Raw genomic sequence first — 18,722 nt, forward strand, 5'->3', positions numbered from 1 at the left:
AAATAGTCTCCTTGAGCAAAACATGGCTTTCATCATATTTTTAAATTTAGAAATTATTCTATAAAATTATCTATTTAGAAATTAGCCTATAAAATATCCTCATTGGGTGAAGATATGGAAAGACAGAAAATATATTGGGTTTATTCCCCAGTGAAATACTACCCTCATTTTATTTAAAGAGGATATTCCTTATTGTGCTTTAGAGTATAGCGCCAATAATTAAAAATCTGTATTATAGCTTCGATATTAGAGCTGACACACTTTTTAAAAAATATATTTGCAATAAAAAGAAGAACCATAAGTCCCTTTTGTTGGAGGTCTTACAAAGAATAGAATTATTAAAGATGGTAAGTGATTCTACTGATGTAAAATCATAATAATGGGGGGAAATCATTACCATTCCAAATTCTCCAAGTGGATGTACCCCAATTAATTTTTTTAAATTTTTTTATGTTTATTCAATTTTTTGAGAAAGACAGAGTGTGAGTGGGGGAGGGACAGAGAGAGAGAATTTTTTTTTAATTGGTTGTGTACCTAGTGTCATAGTTGGTCTTCATGATGTGATTATTTCAGCATGTATCTCCCAAATCTTGCCATTCTGTCTCTCTCATGAGACCAGAATGTGATGCTGCCTTTTGTGTTCTCTGATTCTCAGAACAGAAAACATTAGCAAAGAACAGACAAGGTGGCTTTAGTTTTAATTATTTTATTTTTTAAATTTATTATTGAAGAACAATTTATATACAATGTTATATTAGTTTCAGGTGTGCAACGTAGAGATTGAACAATTCTATACTTTACTCAATGCTCACAATAAGTGTAGTCACCATCTGTCACCATACAACATTATCATGACATTATTGACTGTATTTCCTATGCTGTATTTTTTAATTTTTTTTAATGTTTATCGATTTTTGACAGAGAGAGAGAGAGAGAGAGAAAGAGAGAGAGAGAGAGAGAATGAGTGGGGGAGGGGCAAAGAGAGAGGGAGACACAGATTCCGAAGCAGGCTCCAGGCTCTGAGCTGTCAGCACAGAGCCCGATGTGAGGCTCGAACTCACAGACCACAAGATCATGACCTGAGCCAAAGTCGGAGGCTTAACTGACTGAGCCAGCCAGGCATCCCTCCTATGCTGTATTTTTTATCTTCATGATTTACTTATTTTATAACTGGAAGTTTGTACTTCTTATTCCCCTCAACGATTTCACCCATCCCCCCCCCCCACCCACCTCCTCTCTGGAGACCACCATTTTGTTCCCTGTATTTAAGAGTCTGTTTTTTGTTTGCTCATTTGTTTATTTTGTTTTTTAGATTCCACAAAAAAGTGAAGTCATATGGTATTTGTCTTTTCCTGTCTGATTTATTTCACTTAGCATAGTACCCTCTATGTTCATCCATGCTGTTGCAAACAGCAAAATCTCATTTTTTTAATAGTTGAGCAACATTCCAGTGGTGTGTGTGTGTGTGTGTGTGTGCGCGCGTGTGTGTGTGCATGTGTGTGTGTGTATTTTCATCTTTCTTATCCTTTCATCTATCAGTGGACACTTGGTTGCTGCCATACGTTGGCTATTATAAATTATGCTACAGTAAACATAGAGGTACATATGTCTTTTCAAATTAGGATTTTCATTTTCTTTAATTAAGTACCCCATAGTGGAATTACTGGGTCATACAATATTTTAATTTTTAATTTTTTGAGGGACCTCCATACTGTTTTCCACAGTTGTACCAATGTACACTTCTATCAACAGTGCACAAGGGTTCCTTTTCCTCCACATGCTCACCAACACTTGTTATTTCTTGTCTCGTAATACTAGCCATTCTGACAGAAGTGAAGTCATAGCTCATTGTGGTTTTGATTTACATTTCCCTAATGAGTGATGTTGAGCATCTTCTCATGTGTCTGTTGGCCATCTGGATGCCTTCTTTCGAAAATGGCAGTTCAGGTTCTCAGCCCAGTTTTTAATTGGATTGTTTATGTTTTGGTGGTGTTGAGTCGTATAAATTATTTATGTATTTTGGATATTAAACCCATCTCATGTACTAATATCTTCTCTTATCCAGTAGGTTGCCTTTCTGTTTCATTGATGGTTTCCTTTGCTGTGCAGAAGCTTTTTATTTTTAAGTAATCCCAATAGTTCATGTTTGCTTTTGTTTACCTTGCCTGAGGCGACATATCCATAAATATGTTGCTAAGGTCAAAGTCCAAGAGATTACTGCCTACGTTTTCTTTGAAGAATTTTATGGTTTCAGGTCTCACACTTAGGTCTTTAATCCATTTTGACTTGGCCCAGTTTCATTCTTTTTTAAAAAGAATAATGTTTTTATTTATTTTTAAGAGAAAGAGAGACAGAGTGCAAGCAGGGGAGGGCAGAGAGAGAGGGAGGCACAGAATCTGAAGCAGGCTTCAGGGTCTGAGCTGTCAGCACAGAGCCCAAAGTGGGGCTCAAACTCATGGAGCTGTGAAATCATGACCTGAGCTGAAGTCAGACACTTAACTGACTGAGCCACCCAGGCGCCCTGGCCCAGTTTCATTCTTTTGCATGTAGCTGTCCAGGTTTTTCAGCACGACTTATTGAAAATTGACCATAGATTGGTCAATTGAAATTGAAAATTGAAAATTGACCAATTGAAATTGGTCATAGATTAATTGACCATATAGGTGTGGGTTTATTTCTGGACTCTTTTTCTATTGATCTATATGCATCTATTTTTGTGCCAGTACCATACTGTTTTGATTTTAATAGCTTTGTAGTATCTTGGAATCTAGAAAGATAGCTGCACTTTTAATCCATTCTAAACCACAATTTATCCTTAAAGAAGAATATCTTAAAGAACTGCTTTTTTGGTGGGGGGGAGTATTAAATGGATTGTAATGAGCTCTGAATGTAGACAACTGAATTTTATAGTTATTTTTTGAACAGACTTTGAATATCGTATCCGACAGCTTACAGATTACATTGTACAGATATTGAGGGCATTGACTTTTCATTAAAAACCATCCTATGCAAATACAAGAATAGTAACAGGACATCAATTTTAATTCAATCCTTTGTAAGAAAAAGGTAAGAGCATATAGGGTGTACCTAACAGATATCAGGGACATAATTCAAACAGATTAGAGTATCTGTGCTAATTAAGGATATAATGCCACACTAGCAATTGAGAAATCTTAACAAGTTAGGTCAAAGTTATTATGATTATTTTGTAGTGCCAGCCTGAGAATACACTAGGAAGTATATCCCAAACTTTCTTGAGGATAAATGTCACCAGTCTAGATAGTTAACTATATTGATTACCGGGCATCTGCTCCAAGGAGTCCTTATTCAGTAGGTTGTGTTGAAACATAATTATCTATAGTTTACTAAGCACCCCATGGGACTCATCAGGCAAGCTTGAAAATCGCCAAAGCTAGAGAAGGTCCATGACCTTGGTGCACCCTGAATCTTAAAATCTTGCTCATTTGTACTCAGTTTGTGTAGCAGGTTATAATTGTTAACATCGCTTAAACTATTTTATCAGTACTCAATCACCTGGTCCTATTTGTGAACGACACCTATGTGAAATATTTGATATGTGTATCATCTACTCTTTACTTGGACTTAAGAATGCACATGTGAAAAAAAAAGGAATAGAGAAAAAGAAAAATGCACATGCATTCGCCAACTTAATGTGGATAACAACCACTTGGACAAATCATTAAAATCCAGACTCACGCTCTACCACATAAATTTTGATTCATTTGGTCTCTGGTGGGACCTAGGAATTCACATTTGAAGAAAACACACCTGCTGATTCTTTTTTTTTTTTTTTTTTTAATTTTTTTTTTCAACGTTTTTTATTTATTTTTGGGACAGAGAGAGACAGAGCATGAACGGGGGAGGGGCAGAGAGAGAGGGAGACACAGAATCGGAAACAGGCTCCAGGCTCCGAGCCATCAGGCCAGAGCCTGACGCGGGGCTCGAACTCACGGACCGCGAGATCGTGACCTGGCTGAAGTCGGACGCTTAACCGACTGCGCCACCCAGGCGCCCCACACCTGCTGATTCTGATTAAAGTGTCGTAAAGATTGCATTTGAGGAATCCCACTGTAGACAACTAATAAAATCACTGTAACTAGTAGCATCATACTAGAATGCTCACCTAAATCTAGGCAAACAGTATAGAAAAGTCTCTGTTGTGGGGGGTTCTTATCAGCTGCCAACTTATTACCCGGATTTACTATAAACGATATACTTGAATGTCATAGGACAGTATCTTTATTAATAGGAATTCTTTTGAGATTCGGTCTATTAAAAAAAAGAGCCCTAGGCAAGAACTGGTAGGTGAACTAATGAAAACAAAATTTGTACTTTTTGTGACTCAGATCAACTTTTTTTTTTTTTTTTTTTTTTAATGGTCAAGCTAAAAAGATAAAGTTTGCAACTGCAATTATACTCTTCACCTATGTATCAGAAACTCTACAAACAGACTGAGGTTGTTTCCCTACAGGAAATCTTGAAATTTTGGAATTCACATTTTTAGCAGGTATAATATAACTTTCATTATTATGCACAAGATAGAGATTTTAGATTTATGTGAGAATTCAAATGTTTCCGATTTATTTTACAATGTTATGTGCATGTTTTAAGACAGTTGAATTACTATGTTTTCACTAATGATTTGAATAAAATTTTGCATGAATGTGTTATAATATTTCTGGATCTCATTAAATATTTGCAAGATATTGTTTTGGAACCATCTTAGTTGCCATAATTCTAAAAAACACTGAATGCAGTTTACCTTGTCACATTTGTATTTTGAGGTATTTTAAGTATTTAATCTTAGGTATTAAGGTTGATCAAAATTTGCACATGTCTGATTTGCATGAAAATGGAACTGTCAGTCTTACAGTAATTAAACTAATGAATCAACAAATATATTAACCAGTGAACTATGGATTTTTTTTACATTAGTATATTAGTATTATAAATTAGGTAAAATTTGTTAATGTGATCATCTCTGTTTTTTTAATTTTAGAAAATATAGTCCAACTTAATGAAGAATAATAACACTGGCTTTTTCAGAGAGTTATTACTACAATGCAATCAACAAAATATATTAACAATTTGGATAAACAGTGCTTTGTGTGTGTGTATGTATACATATGTGCATGGTTTTAATTATAATATTAGTGTTTTAAATACCCTTTAATTTGTCTGTGTGAGCAAGTTTTGATTTCCATTTTCATCAGTGGGCATTGTTAATTCTACCATGCCATTGATCATCTATGCCTGATTTCCTAGATAATTATTTTACACAGAAGTCATGTTCCTCTTTTTCCAGGTTGAGTTTCCTCATTAATGTCATGTGTAAAAAAAGTATCTTGATGAAGAAAAGGAGAAAGACTGAGCAGTCTAACCTTAAATTCAGAGACATGTCTTCACATCTTCCTCCTTGACATCAAAATGGCAGGCATTTTAACAAATATTTTAAAACTTGAGCTTTTTATTTGATTGAGACTAGTATGTAAGAAACCAAGAACTCTATAGTTGTTTACTTGAAAACATCAAACTTGATATAATTTTTCAAAAAGCATTATATCTTAATTTACTTTTCACATATCATTGCCATAGTCGAATGCTCTCTTTCCTTTAGAAAAGAGCATAAGCTTTCTTTTGTGAATATTACTTTTACTTTATATTATTTTATAAGTAATGGCCTTGAATATCAAAGAATTAATACGTTTATAACAATAATGCCTGGAAGACAGATACGGATCACAACTTGTGAGAACTTAAAGACAAATGATTCTATTTATTTATAAAATATAAAATTGAAAAGTAATAGTTATACTAACTATTAAAGTGTGGTATGAACTGTGTTTGAAAATTTCAGTCATAGACCTGAGTTCCATCTACTATCAGAGAACATAACTGATAGGTACGGTTTCAATTCTAGGAAATCATTCTAGATACTTATTTGTCCAGGGGATTAGTTAATCAAATGTCCCTAACCTATTTAAATTTGTCATCTCAATTGAAGACGGGTCTCAAGAAAGTGAATTGGTGGACTCCAAAATCATGGACACACTTCGTGGCTGTCCTATTCTTGGAAGCTAAAAGGTAATTACAAATCACAGAGGAGGCAGTGGCTCGAAGGGGTCAGGTTAGAAAGACAAGGAGAAAAAATTATGGTCTAATTTAGAAAAGAAGAAGATGTGTGTTTAAACCCAATTGAGTTATTTAATGAGTAGATTTAGAGAAAGGATAGTACCCTGTCATATCACTTCAGCATACTGAATGGCTCAAGGGGAAAACGTTGCAAGGAAGCCTTAATTAATTTCCTTCATCTAATCCTCTGTTAACACTGAGCAAGCCTCTGTCACATGCATCATATGAATTCCAAGGACAAAGTGAAAGCCATTTAAAAGTAGTCATGTCCCAATAAGGTTATTAAGAGACCATTTCCAGGTTCTTCATTAAAGTTAATGCATTTAACACTAATGCCATTTAAAAAACATATTACAGTCTGGCAATTTCGTAAGATATTGATTGCTTTGGTGGGTCCTTCTATACTAACTTATTATATTTTTAAGTAACTTACTGAGGCAAAAGTCCAGGTTATTTAGTTCTAGCTTGTTGTGAAAGATTGAGACTCCTGCAACAGCTTTAAATAGCAATAGCTCAAGCCTTTGGGTCTATCCATTTCTATATCTAAAATTGAGTGCCAGCCTTATAGCTCTTGTGTTTTATCTAGAGCTTTTCTCTCTCAGGGTCACACAGAGGGGTAGGAGATTAATGAGGTGACATATTAAAAAGTTTTATGAGTGATAAATATTATCCCTATTTTTCTGTACGAAGAAATGGAGTCATATGTAGGTTAAGTAACCATTAAAAGTGTTATTCTTTAAAAGGATCCATTTATGCTGCATTTAACTGCATCCCAAGCACTTATTCCCTGCTACTTTTCTTAACTGTCACTTTGAATGTCAAAGGTGGGGTGAGGGGAGGTATCATGTATAAAAATATGCAAATTTTGAATCACTCAAACTATCTTTTCAAATATAGATCAATATATCAAGTTTAATGCTAAAAGAATAGGTTGCTTACTTTCTGCCAAAAAGCTTCTTTTACTGTCATTTCCTTTAATGTAATTGGGGGTGGGGGGTGGGGGTGCTGGAGAAAAAGAGGTAAATTTGCATACAGCCCTTCAGTAAACTTACTTCCTCAACCTCTAATACACTGTCCACTCTCCAAAGACCTTGTTGAAGAGTGGTTGTAGAATGCCTCCACACTGAAGTTTGTAGAGAGGTTTGAAGGGAATGACAGTCTCTCTCATTTTCTTTCTTTCTTTCTTTCTTTCTTTCTTTCTTTCTTTCTTTCTTTCCTGGTCAAAATGCAGCTTAATTCAGCACTGAGACTACAATAGCTTGTTCTGTAAGGTGGTCTTGCAACATTTTCAGCATAACAGTGATAAAGTATCATTTTAATTATTAATTTCTCCATTAAGATTTTAAAGAAGGCATTTTCAGCCTAAAGGGTAGAATGGGAAAGTATCTTTGAGTGTACTTGGAAGGGAAGTGAGGAAGTAAAACAAAATGAAGTAAAATAAATAAAAGGTATTAATGGAATAAAATTTATTTAGTAAGTTATATAGTGTTGAGCACAGCAAAACATACTAAATGAAATGAAAATGAATATAAATGGCTAAAGAGAAAACTTCATAGATTTATGCATCAGTAGAAATAAAGGGTGAGATAAAGAACATAGAGAGAATTTTTTTTATTTGTGTACATTAAAAATATTAATGCACAATTTTATACATTAAAAACCCGTTGATAGCAGGTAAGCTATTCATTTTTAGACCTCCAATGTGAGTGGTAGTAGCTGTTTTGATGTCCCTAAGTCTTTCAGCAGTGAATTTCAAATTTCCCCTCTCTATGTATCGAAGACACAGGTAACGAATATTTTTAAAAACTAACTCAAATGACAAATGAGAAGAAATGGAGGAGGAAGAGAGTGGAGATGGAGGAAGAAGAAGAAAAGTACAAAGAAAAATGCATTAATTAATATCAACAGAAATAAATGATCAAGAGAAAAGTACGCTTTATGTACAAGAGTGTCTGGCCCCCTTTCTGGCAACCTATTTTCTTATTTAGTCAACTTATTTTCTTATTTTTATTTTCTTATTTAAATAGCTATGTATTTCCCCCCTACTTTCCATATGCATGGGAACCATCCAAACTTCCCACATTTCCAGGATCTTACTGAAACAAGTTCACGTCTGGAAAACATGTTTCCTACTCTGTTTTAAGTAGAACCAAACATGCCTTTGACTATGCCACAGGGAAGTAAAACACAATGCAGCGTAAGCTACAGTTGGAAGAAAGAAAACACGTTCCAGAGCTAGCTAAGCCTCAGGAGTTTAGGAGGTCCCTAAAAATGACAGTTCAACATGAACAGAATATAATGAGAGAGGAAGAGAATGTTTAAAGGGTAGAAAGTGAATTTTATCAAGAAAAATCTAAAAATATTCTTAATGTTGGATTGTGTTAAAGAGGAATAAGAAACTCCGGAAATACTTTGCACAGGATAACAGTATGATAAATGTGTGTTTGTATAAATTGTTTTCTTTGCAGTGTGAATGCTGTACTGGAGACTAAAAAATAAAAAAAAAAAATTAAAATAAATAAAATAAATAAATAAAAAAGATATTCAGATCAACCAATCAGGGCTGCTTCAGCAATTAAACAGAGATAGTGGCAGTTTGAAGGCGACAGTACAGAGAAAATAAATGAGGAAAGAGGTAGAATCGAGATTTCTTGTGGTCTGTGAGTGATGGGCAGAGATATCAAGATGTCTTGCATGATAACTGAGTGAATGTAAATCTCATTTGCTAAGAAAAGGATTCTGGAAGAGAAGTTTTGATGGAATGGTATCATGAGTTAAGTTTGGGACATTTGTAATTTGAGTTGAGCTGTCCAATTGTCTGCTAGATATATTAAAGTAATAAAAATAAGAGAATTCAAGGCTAAGAAACAAGTGAGTAAAATTGACCCAACTATTTTGGAAAACTGTTGGTATGTTACTAAAGCTGAACAATAGGATTCCATATAACTCAACAATTCCATTCTTAGTAGTCCATATATAGAAATACCTTGGGAACCTGGGTGACTCAGTTGGTTAAGCATCTGATTTCGGCTCAGGCCTGATCTCATGATTCGTGAGTTTGGGTCCCCCATTTGGCTCTGTGCTGACAGCTCAGAGCCTGGAGCCTGCTTCAGGTTCTGTCTCCCTCTCTCTGCCCCTACCTTGCTCGTGCTTTGTCTCTCTCAGTCTCTTCAAAAATAAATAAATAAATGTTTAAAAAAATTTTTTTAAAGAAATACCTATATTTATCTACCTAAAAACATACACAAAACTATTGACATCAAGACTGCATATCATAGCCAAAAGGAAAAAAAAAAAAAAGAAAAAAACAGCAACTCAAATGCCCATCAACAATAGAATAGATACACAAATTGAGGTATAGCCACACAATGAAACGATAAGGAGTAAACTAGGCCTACACACAATAGTTCAGAATCCAAAAATGATTTTTTTTTCTTCTTTCTGGTAAATTCGTCTTTCTTACTACTCTTACTATTATTTTGCCTGCGGGGCTTCAAGACCCTTTATTCAAAAAGTCCAGTAGTTTCACTTTGGATATATCCTCGCGTTGATTATTATGCCTACATTTACTCTATAACTTCAGATATTTCCCTATTTTAATAGTTCTTCTATTTTTCTTTGAAGTGTTTCTAGTTTTCATTTCATTTGTTACTTTCTTTCTTCAGCGACAAAATTATGCATGTTAGATATCTTTTTATACCACATCTGTCATTCATAATAATACATAAATCTTTATCTTCCCCAGCTTTTTAGTGTTTATTTCCTCATGCCATTCTTCTGTTTTCAGTCCATTTTTTGCAGCTTCCTAAGTCCAGTGTATTTACTTTTCTTTTCCTTTCTTTTAATTTTTAACCCTGAGTTTAGTCAGGACACTTTTATTGGCTTCTGTCGTCTTATCACTTCTCAAATGTGTTGCATGTCCCATTAGGTTGCCTCTCTCAAAGAAAAACATTTTTTTTAAATCTCTTTTATAGCACTGAAAAAAAAATGGATAAGCATCAGATTGTTTTAAGTACTGATTCAATATTACTAGTATGCTTTTGTTTCTGTATTTGGGGGGATAATCTATTCTCTTTGTTAGTTTTAGCTTTTTTATTATATTTTATAAATATCTATGAACACGCCTATAATTGTCAGAGTGTTTTTCTAGAATAGCTATTTGCTGGTAATTTTTACGTGGGAGGTTTAAAAAAGTCAGGTTGGCAAGATACAGACTCATAACTATAGAGAACAAACATGGTTACCAGAAGGGAGGTGGGTAGGCGGATGGATGAAATTTGTGATGAGCACCAGTTGTTTTGTGGAAGTGTTGAATCACTAGATTGTATACCCAAAACTGTATTACACTCCACTGTATGTTTACCTAACTGGAATTTAAATAAAAATTTTTAAAAAGTTAGGTTGGGCAATAGACCTCCTGGACTTAAGAGACGTTTTGGTAAGGAATTTTGCCTTTACACTAAAGATACTTGAAAATGTTTTAATAATGGAGTGAGATGAACATTTGGTTTTAGTTTTATCATTTGAATTCAATGTAGAATATTGACTGAGAAGAAGAAGCAATTACATTACCCTTGAGCTCCATGACATATTCATTGTGAGAACTGAGGTTCTGAATTAAAGCACTAATACTTGTGATGGTTAATGGGAAGAACTTTTATTAATTTTTGATGTGTACAGATAAGGAGGACCAGTTTGACTAGTCTGTGAAGATATGGGGATAAAGCTAGTTTGGAAGGAAACTAGCCTGTTTAATTTTGCAATGATTTATTTGAAGACATCATATGATATACTTACTGGTGGCAACATGGAGTGAGTAGTAAGTAAAGCATATTGTTATGGGCATCAGTATCATAATAGGTATGGGAATCTGGAGAGGATTCTCAGATAATAGCAAAAACCACAAGTGTGTAAGAGATTGCTCAAAGTGAGATATATGTATGTGTAGATAGATAGATAGATAGATGACAGATACATGATAGATAGATAGATAGATAGATAGATAATAGATGATTGATAGATAGATGATAGATAGATAGATAGATAATAGATAGATAGATAATAGATAGATGATAGATAGATAGATAGATAGATAATAGATTATGATGATAGATAATAGATAGATGATAGATAATAGATAGATGATAGATAGATAGATAGATAGATAGATAGATAGATACACACACAGAGCTTATTCACAAATAAACATGCCCATGTACTTAACACCCAGATCAAGAAAGAAAATCATGCACTATATTCTACAAATTGGGTCTCTATTCATTTAGTCAACACTGTTTGAGAAATTTATCCATAGTTTATATAATTTTTAGATAGTTCATTCACACTGTACATAGTATTTCATTGTGTAAATAGTCTATAATTAATCAAATCTAGCATTGTGGTATGAGGGCATCAATATTTTTAAGGTATAACAGAACTGTTGAATGTATAAAGATACAGAAAGTGACATTGCTTAGTGACTCAGGTGAACCATGACAAAAATTCAGTATACAAAAGAGTATGGAGAATGTGAAATGTATTAATAATCTCAGGTAAAATGGGTGTCAGATAAAACAAGGATTGTAAAGTTTCCATCACATTTGGCGATGATTGACAATATTGTTTAAAGCTGTTCAATAGAGATAGATGCAGAGGATTGAAAAGTCTGAAAGTAGTATTTGAATGACAGGAGGCAGGATATAGAGACTGTTGTTTTATGACAAACATTAATAATTAAATATATCATGCAGTAGTCTCAGGAATACATAGGTTTGAGAATAGCTTTGTTGTTGTTAACTTATTTTTTCCTTACTGTGGGAAATTTATACACATTTTTATATGTATAAAGAAAAGAGTGACTACTAAGAGTACTAAGATTGTAAAAGGGGGGAAAGTCCTAAACACAGGGCAACATGTCAATACTGAAACAGGCAGGAGGGGATAGAATCCAATGCAGAGACAGTTGATGAACGTTTACATAAGAAATGAGCACCCATCCTTTGGAAGTGTGGAAAAAGAAGCATGGAGTTGATTTTTAAATTTTTTTTAATGTTTATTTACTCTTGAGAAAGAGAGAGAGCTCACGTGCGTGCAGATATGCATGCTGGTGAGTGGGGGGAGTGGCAGAAAGAGAGAAAGGGACAGAGGATCCTAAGTGGGTTCCATGCTGACAGCAGTGAGCTGAATGTGGGGGTCCGACTCAGGAACCATGAGATCATGAGCTGAAGTCATGCACTTAACCACCTGGGCCACCCAGGTACCCTAGTAGTTAGTTTCTAAATAAAAAGTACAATGTGGTTGACAAAGAGACTGCGAATTTTCTGTCTTCTGACCTCAAAAATTCCAATGCAGTGTAAGGTAAGGATAACAGCTGAGAACAGAGACAGCAGTGATACAGAGGGTCACTTCTCAGTGATGACATTTTGCGAGAGCTAATTCATGAGAAGCTTTAAAGTGTGAGGAATTTGAATGGCAGAGTGGTGGAAATGATTGATGAGGATTTAATAGAGAGCTGTGATTAAAAAACAAGTATGGAATCAGAATGAGTGGGTTTGAAACCCACTTCAACCACTTATGTATTTTGTGACTTTGAGCTTCAGATTATTCATCTGTAAAATGAGAGTAAAAATAATTTATATGCCTGTAAAATTGCTATAAAGATACACTGAAATAATATAAAATAATAGACCCACTATCTCAAAAATTATTAGCTACTCATTTTTTTTTTTTTTTGGATGAGTGAGTGGATGTATAATGACAGGATAAGAAAGTGGAGAGGCTTATAGAGTAGGAAACTAGTAAGGGGTCAGGACATTTTTATTTTTTTAGTTCAAAAGTAAGTGAAGTGGGAGAGGGAGGGAAGATGGCGGCATAGGAGGACGCGGGGCTCACAGCGCGTCCTGCCGATCACTTAGATTCCACCTACACCTGCCTAAAGAACCCAGAAAACCGCCAGAGGATTAGCAGAACGGAGTCTCCGGAGCCAAGCGCAGACGAGAGGCCCACGGAAGAGGGTAGGAAGGGCGGCGAGGCGGTGCGCGCTCCACGGACTGGCGGGAGGGAGCCGGGGCGGAGGGGAGGCTCGCCGGCCAAGCAGAGCCCCCGAGTCTGGCTGGCAAAAGCGGAGGGGCCGGACGGACTGTGTTCCGACAGCAAGCGCGACTTAGCCTCTGGGAGGTCATAAGTTAACAGCTCTGCTCGGAAAGCGGGAAGACTGGAGGACAAAGGGAGGGAGAGCTGCCGAGCCCCCGGACGGCAGAGCTCAGCTTGACGGGGAACAAAGGCGCCAGCGCCATCTCCCCCGCCCATCCCCCAGCCAAAATCCCAAAGGGAACCAGTTCCTGCCAGGGAACTTGCTCGCTCCGCGCACACACCGAACACTGTGCTTCTGCGGAGCCACCCCTCTAGCGGGTCCTACTCTCTCCAGTGCTGCAGAGACCCTCCAAAAGCGGATCTCCAAAGGAAAAGGAGCTGAGCCTGCGCCTCCCGCCCGCGTGCACCCTGCTGATCCACCCCAGCTAATACGCCAGATCCCCAGCACCACAAGCCTGGCAGTGTGCAAGTAGCCCAGACGGGACACGCCACCCCACAGTGAATCCCGCCCCTAGGAGAGGGGAAGAGAAGGCACACACCAGTCTGACTGTGGCCCCAGCGGTGGGCTGGGGGCAGAAATCAGGTAGGACTGCGGCCCCGCCCACCAACTCCAGTTATACACCACAGCACAGGGGAAGTGCCCTGCAGGTCCTCACCACTCCAGGGACTATCCAAAATGACCAAACGGAAGAATTCCCCTCAGAAGAATCTCCAGGAAATAACAACAGCTAATGAACTGATCAAAAAGGATTTAAATAATATAACAGAAAGTGAATTTAGAATAATAGTCATAAAATTAATCACTGGGCTTGAAAACAGTATACAGGACAGCAGAGAATCTCTTGCCACAGAGATCAAGGGACTAAGGAACAGTCACGAGGAGCTGAAAAGCGCTTTAAACGAAATGCAAAACAAAATGGAAATGACGACAGCTCGGCTTGAAGAGGCAGAGGAGAGAAGAGGTGAACTAGAAGATAAAGTTATGGAAAAAGAGGAAGCTAAGAGAAAGAAAGATAAAAAAATCCAGGAGTATGAGGGAAAAATTAGAGAACTAAGTGATACACTAAAAAGAAATAATATACGCATAATTGGTATCCCAGAGGAGGAAGAGAGAGGGAAAGGTGCTGAAGGGGTACTTGAATAAATTGTAGCTGAGAACTTCCCTGAACTGGGGAGGGAAAAAGGCATTGAAATCCAAGAGGCACAGAGAACTCCCTTCAGACGTAACTTGAATCGATCTTCTGCACGACATATCATAGTGAAACTGGCAAAATACAAGGATAAAAAGAAAATTCTGAAAGCAGCAAGGGATAAACGTGCCCTCACATATAAAGGGAGACCTATAAGACTCGTGACTGATCTCTCCTTTGAAACTTGGCAGGCCAGAAAGGCTTGGCACGATATCTTCAGTGTGCTAAACAGAAAAAATATGCAGCCGAGAATCCTTTACCCAGCAAGTCTGTCATTTAGAATAGAAGGAGAGGTAAAGGTCTTCCCAAACAAACAAAAACTGAAGGAATTTGTCACCACTAAACCAGCCCTACAAGAGATCCTAAGGGGGATCCTGTGAGACAAAGTACCAGAGACATCACTACAAGCATAAAACATACAGACATCACAATGACTCTAAACCCGTATCTTTCTATAATAACACTGAATGTAAATGGATTAAATGCGCCAACCAAAAGACATAGGGTATCAGAATGGATAAAAAAAACAAGACCCATCTATTTGCTGTCTACAAGAGACTCATTTTAGGTCTGAGGACACATTTAGATTGAGAGTGAGGGGATGGAGACCTATTTATCATGCTACTGGAAGCCAAAAGAAAGCTGGAGTAGCCATACTTATATCAGACAAACTAGACTTTAAATTAAAGGCTGTAACAAGAGATGAAGAAGGGCATTATATAATAATTACAGGGTCTATCCATCAGGAAGAGCTAACAATTATAAATGTCTATGCACCGAATACCAGAGCCCCCAGATATATAAAACAATTACTCATAAACATAAGCAAACTTATTGATAAGAATGTGGTCATTGCAGGGGACTTTAACACCCCACTTACATAAATGGATAGATCATCTAGACACACAGTCAATAAAGAAACAAGGGCCCTGAATGATACATTGGATCAGATGGACTTGACAGATAGATTTAGAACTCCGCATCCCAAAGCAACAGAATATACTTTCTTCTCGAGTGCACATGGAACATTCTCCAAGATAGATCATATACTGGGTCACAAAACAGCCCTTCATAAGTTTACAAGAATTGAAATTATACCATGCATACTTTCAGACCACAATGCTATGAAGCTTGAAATCAACCACAGGAAAAAGTCTGGAAAACCTCCAAAAGCGTGGAGGTTAAAGAACACCCTACTAACGAATGAGTGGGTCAACCAGGCAATTAGAGAAGAAATTAAAAAATATATGGAAACAAGCGAAAATGAAAGTACAACAATCCAAACGCTTTGGGACGCAGCAAAGGCAGTCCTGAGAGGAAAATACATTGCAATCCAGGCCTATCTCCAGAAACAAGAAAAATCCCAAATACAAAATCTAACAGCACACCTAAAGGAAAGAGAAGCAGAACAGCAAAGACACCCTAAACCCAGCAGAAGAAGAGAAATAATAAAGATCAGAGCAGAAATAAACAATATAGAATCTAAAAAAATGGTAGAGCAGATCAAAGAAACCAAGAGTTGGTTTTGTGAAAAAATAAAAAAAATTGGCAAACCTCTAGCCAGGCTTCTCAAAAAGAAAAGGGAGATGACCCAAATAGATAAAATCATGAATGAAAATGGAATTATTACAACCAATCCCTCAGAGATACAAACAATTATCAAGGAATACTATGAAAAATTATATGCCAACAAATTGGACAACCTGGAAGAAATGGACAAATTCCTAAACACCCACACTCTTCCAAAACTCAATCAGGAGGAAATAGAAAGCTTGAACAGACCCATAACCAGCGAAGAAATTGAATCGGTTATCAAAAATCTCCCAACAAATAAGAGTCCAGGACCAGATGGCTTCCCAGGGGAGTTCTACCAGACGTTTAAAGCAGAGATAATACCTATCCTTCTCAAGCTATTCCAAGAAATAGAAAGGGAAGGAAAACTTCCAGACTCATTCTATGAAGCCAGTATTACTTTGATTCCTAAACCAGACAGAGACCCAGTAAAAAAAGAGAACTACAGGCTAATATCCCTGATGAATATGGATGCAAAAATTCTCAATAAGATACTAGCAAATCGAATTCAACAGCATATAAAAAGAATTCTTCACCATGATCAAGTGGGATTCATTCCTGGGATGCAGGGCTGGTTCAACATTCGCAAATCGATCAACGTGATACATCACATTAACAAAAAAAAAGAGAAGAACCGTATGATCCTGTCGATCGATGCAGAAAAGGCCTTTGACAAAATCCAGCACCCTTTCTTAATAAAAACCCTTGAGAAAGTCGGGATAGAAGGAACATACTTTGGGGCGCCTGGGTGGCACAGTCGGTTAACGTCCGACTTCAGCCAGGTCACGATCTCTCGGTCCGTGAGTTCGAGCCCCGCGTCGGGCTCTGGGCTGATGGCTCGGAGCCTGGAGCCTGTTTCCGATTCTGTGTCTCCCTCTCTCTCTGTCCCTCCCCCGTTCATGCTCTGTCTCTCTCTGTCCCAAAAATAAAATAAACGTTGAAAAAAAAAATTAAAAAAAAAAAAAGATCATAAAAGCCATTTATGAAAAGCCCACAGCTAACATCATCCTCAACGGGGAAAAACTGAGAGCTTTTTCCCTGAGATCAGGAACACGACAGGGATGCCCACTCTCACCGTTGTTGTTTAACATAGTGCTGGAAGTTCTAGCATCAGCAATCAGACAACAAAAGGAAATCAAAGGCATCAAAATTGGCAAAGATGAAGTCAAGCTTTCGCTTTTTGCAGATGACATGATATTATACATGGAAAATCCGATAGACTCCACCAAAAGTCTGCTAGAACTGATACATGAATTCAGCAAAGTTGCAGGATACAAAATCAATGTACAGAAATCAGTTGCATTCTTATACACTAACAATGAAGCAACAGAAAGACGGATAAAGAAACTGATCCCATTCACAATTGCACCAAGAAGCATAAAATACCTAGGAATAAATCTAACCAAAGATGTAAAAGATCTGTATGCTGAAAACTATAGAAAGCTTATGAAGGTAATTGAAGAAGATATAAAGAAATGGAAAGACATTCCCTGCTCATGGATTGGAAGAATAAATATTGTCAAAATGTCAATACTACCCAAAGCTATCTACACATTCAATGCAATCCCAATCAAAATTGCACCAGCATTCTTCTCGAAACTAGAACAAGCAATCCTAAAATTCATATGGAACCACAAAAGGCCCCGAATAGCCAAAGTAATTTTGAAGAAGAAGACCAAAGCAGGAGGCATCACAATCCCAGACTTTAGCCTCTACTACAAAGCTGTCATCATCAAGACAGCATGGTATTGGCACAAAAACAGACACATAGACCAATGGAATAGAATAGAAACCCCAGAACTAGACCCACAAACGTATGGCCAACTCATCTTTGACAAAGCAGGAAAGAACATCCAATGGAAAAAAGACAGTCTCTTTAACAAATGGTGCTGGGAGAACTGGACAGCAACATGCAGAAGGTTGAAACTAGACCACTTTCTCACACCATTCACAAAAATAAACTCAAAATGGATAAAGGACCTGAATGTGAGACAGGAAACCATCAAAACCCTAGAGGAGAAAGCAGGAAAAGACCTCTCTGACCTCAGCCGTAGCAATCTCTTACTTGGCACATCCCCAAAGGCAAGGGAATTAAAAGCAAAAGTGAATTACTGGGACCTTATGAAGATAAAAAGCTTCTGCACAGCAAAGGAAACAACCAACAAAACTAAAAGGCAACCAACAGAATGGGAAAAGATATTTGCAAATGACATATCGGACAAAGGGCTAGTATCCAAAATCTATAAAGAGCTCACCAAACTCCACACCCGAAAAACAACCCAGTGAAGAAATGGGCAGAAAACATGAATAGACACTTCTCTAAAGAAGACATCCGGATGGCCAACAGGCACATGAAAAGATGTTCAACGTCGCTCCTTATCAGGGAAATACAAATCAAAACCACACTCAGATATCACCTCACGCCAGTCAGAGTGGCCAAAATGAAGAAATCAGGAGACTATAGATGCTGGAGAGGATGTGGAGAAACGGGAACCCCCTTGCACTGTTGGTGGGAATGCAAAGTGGTGCAGCCGCTCTGGAAAGCAGTGTGGAGGTTCCTCAGAAAATTAAAAATAGACCTACCCTATGACCCAGCAATAGCACTGCTAGGAATTTATCCAAGGGATACAGGAGTACTGATGCATAGGGGCACTTGTACCCCAATGTTTATAGCAGCACTCTCAACAATAGCCAAATTATGGAAAGAGCCTAAAT

This window comes from Panthera tigris, chromosome A1, assembly GCF_018350195.1.
Source record: "Panthera tigris isolate Pti1 chromosome A1, P.tigris_Pti1_mat1.1, whole genome shotgun sequence".
NCBI classification, from domain to species: Eukaryota; Metazoa; Chordata; class Mammalia; order Carnivora; family Felidae; genus Panthera; species Panthera tigris.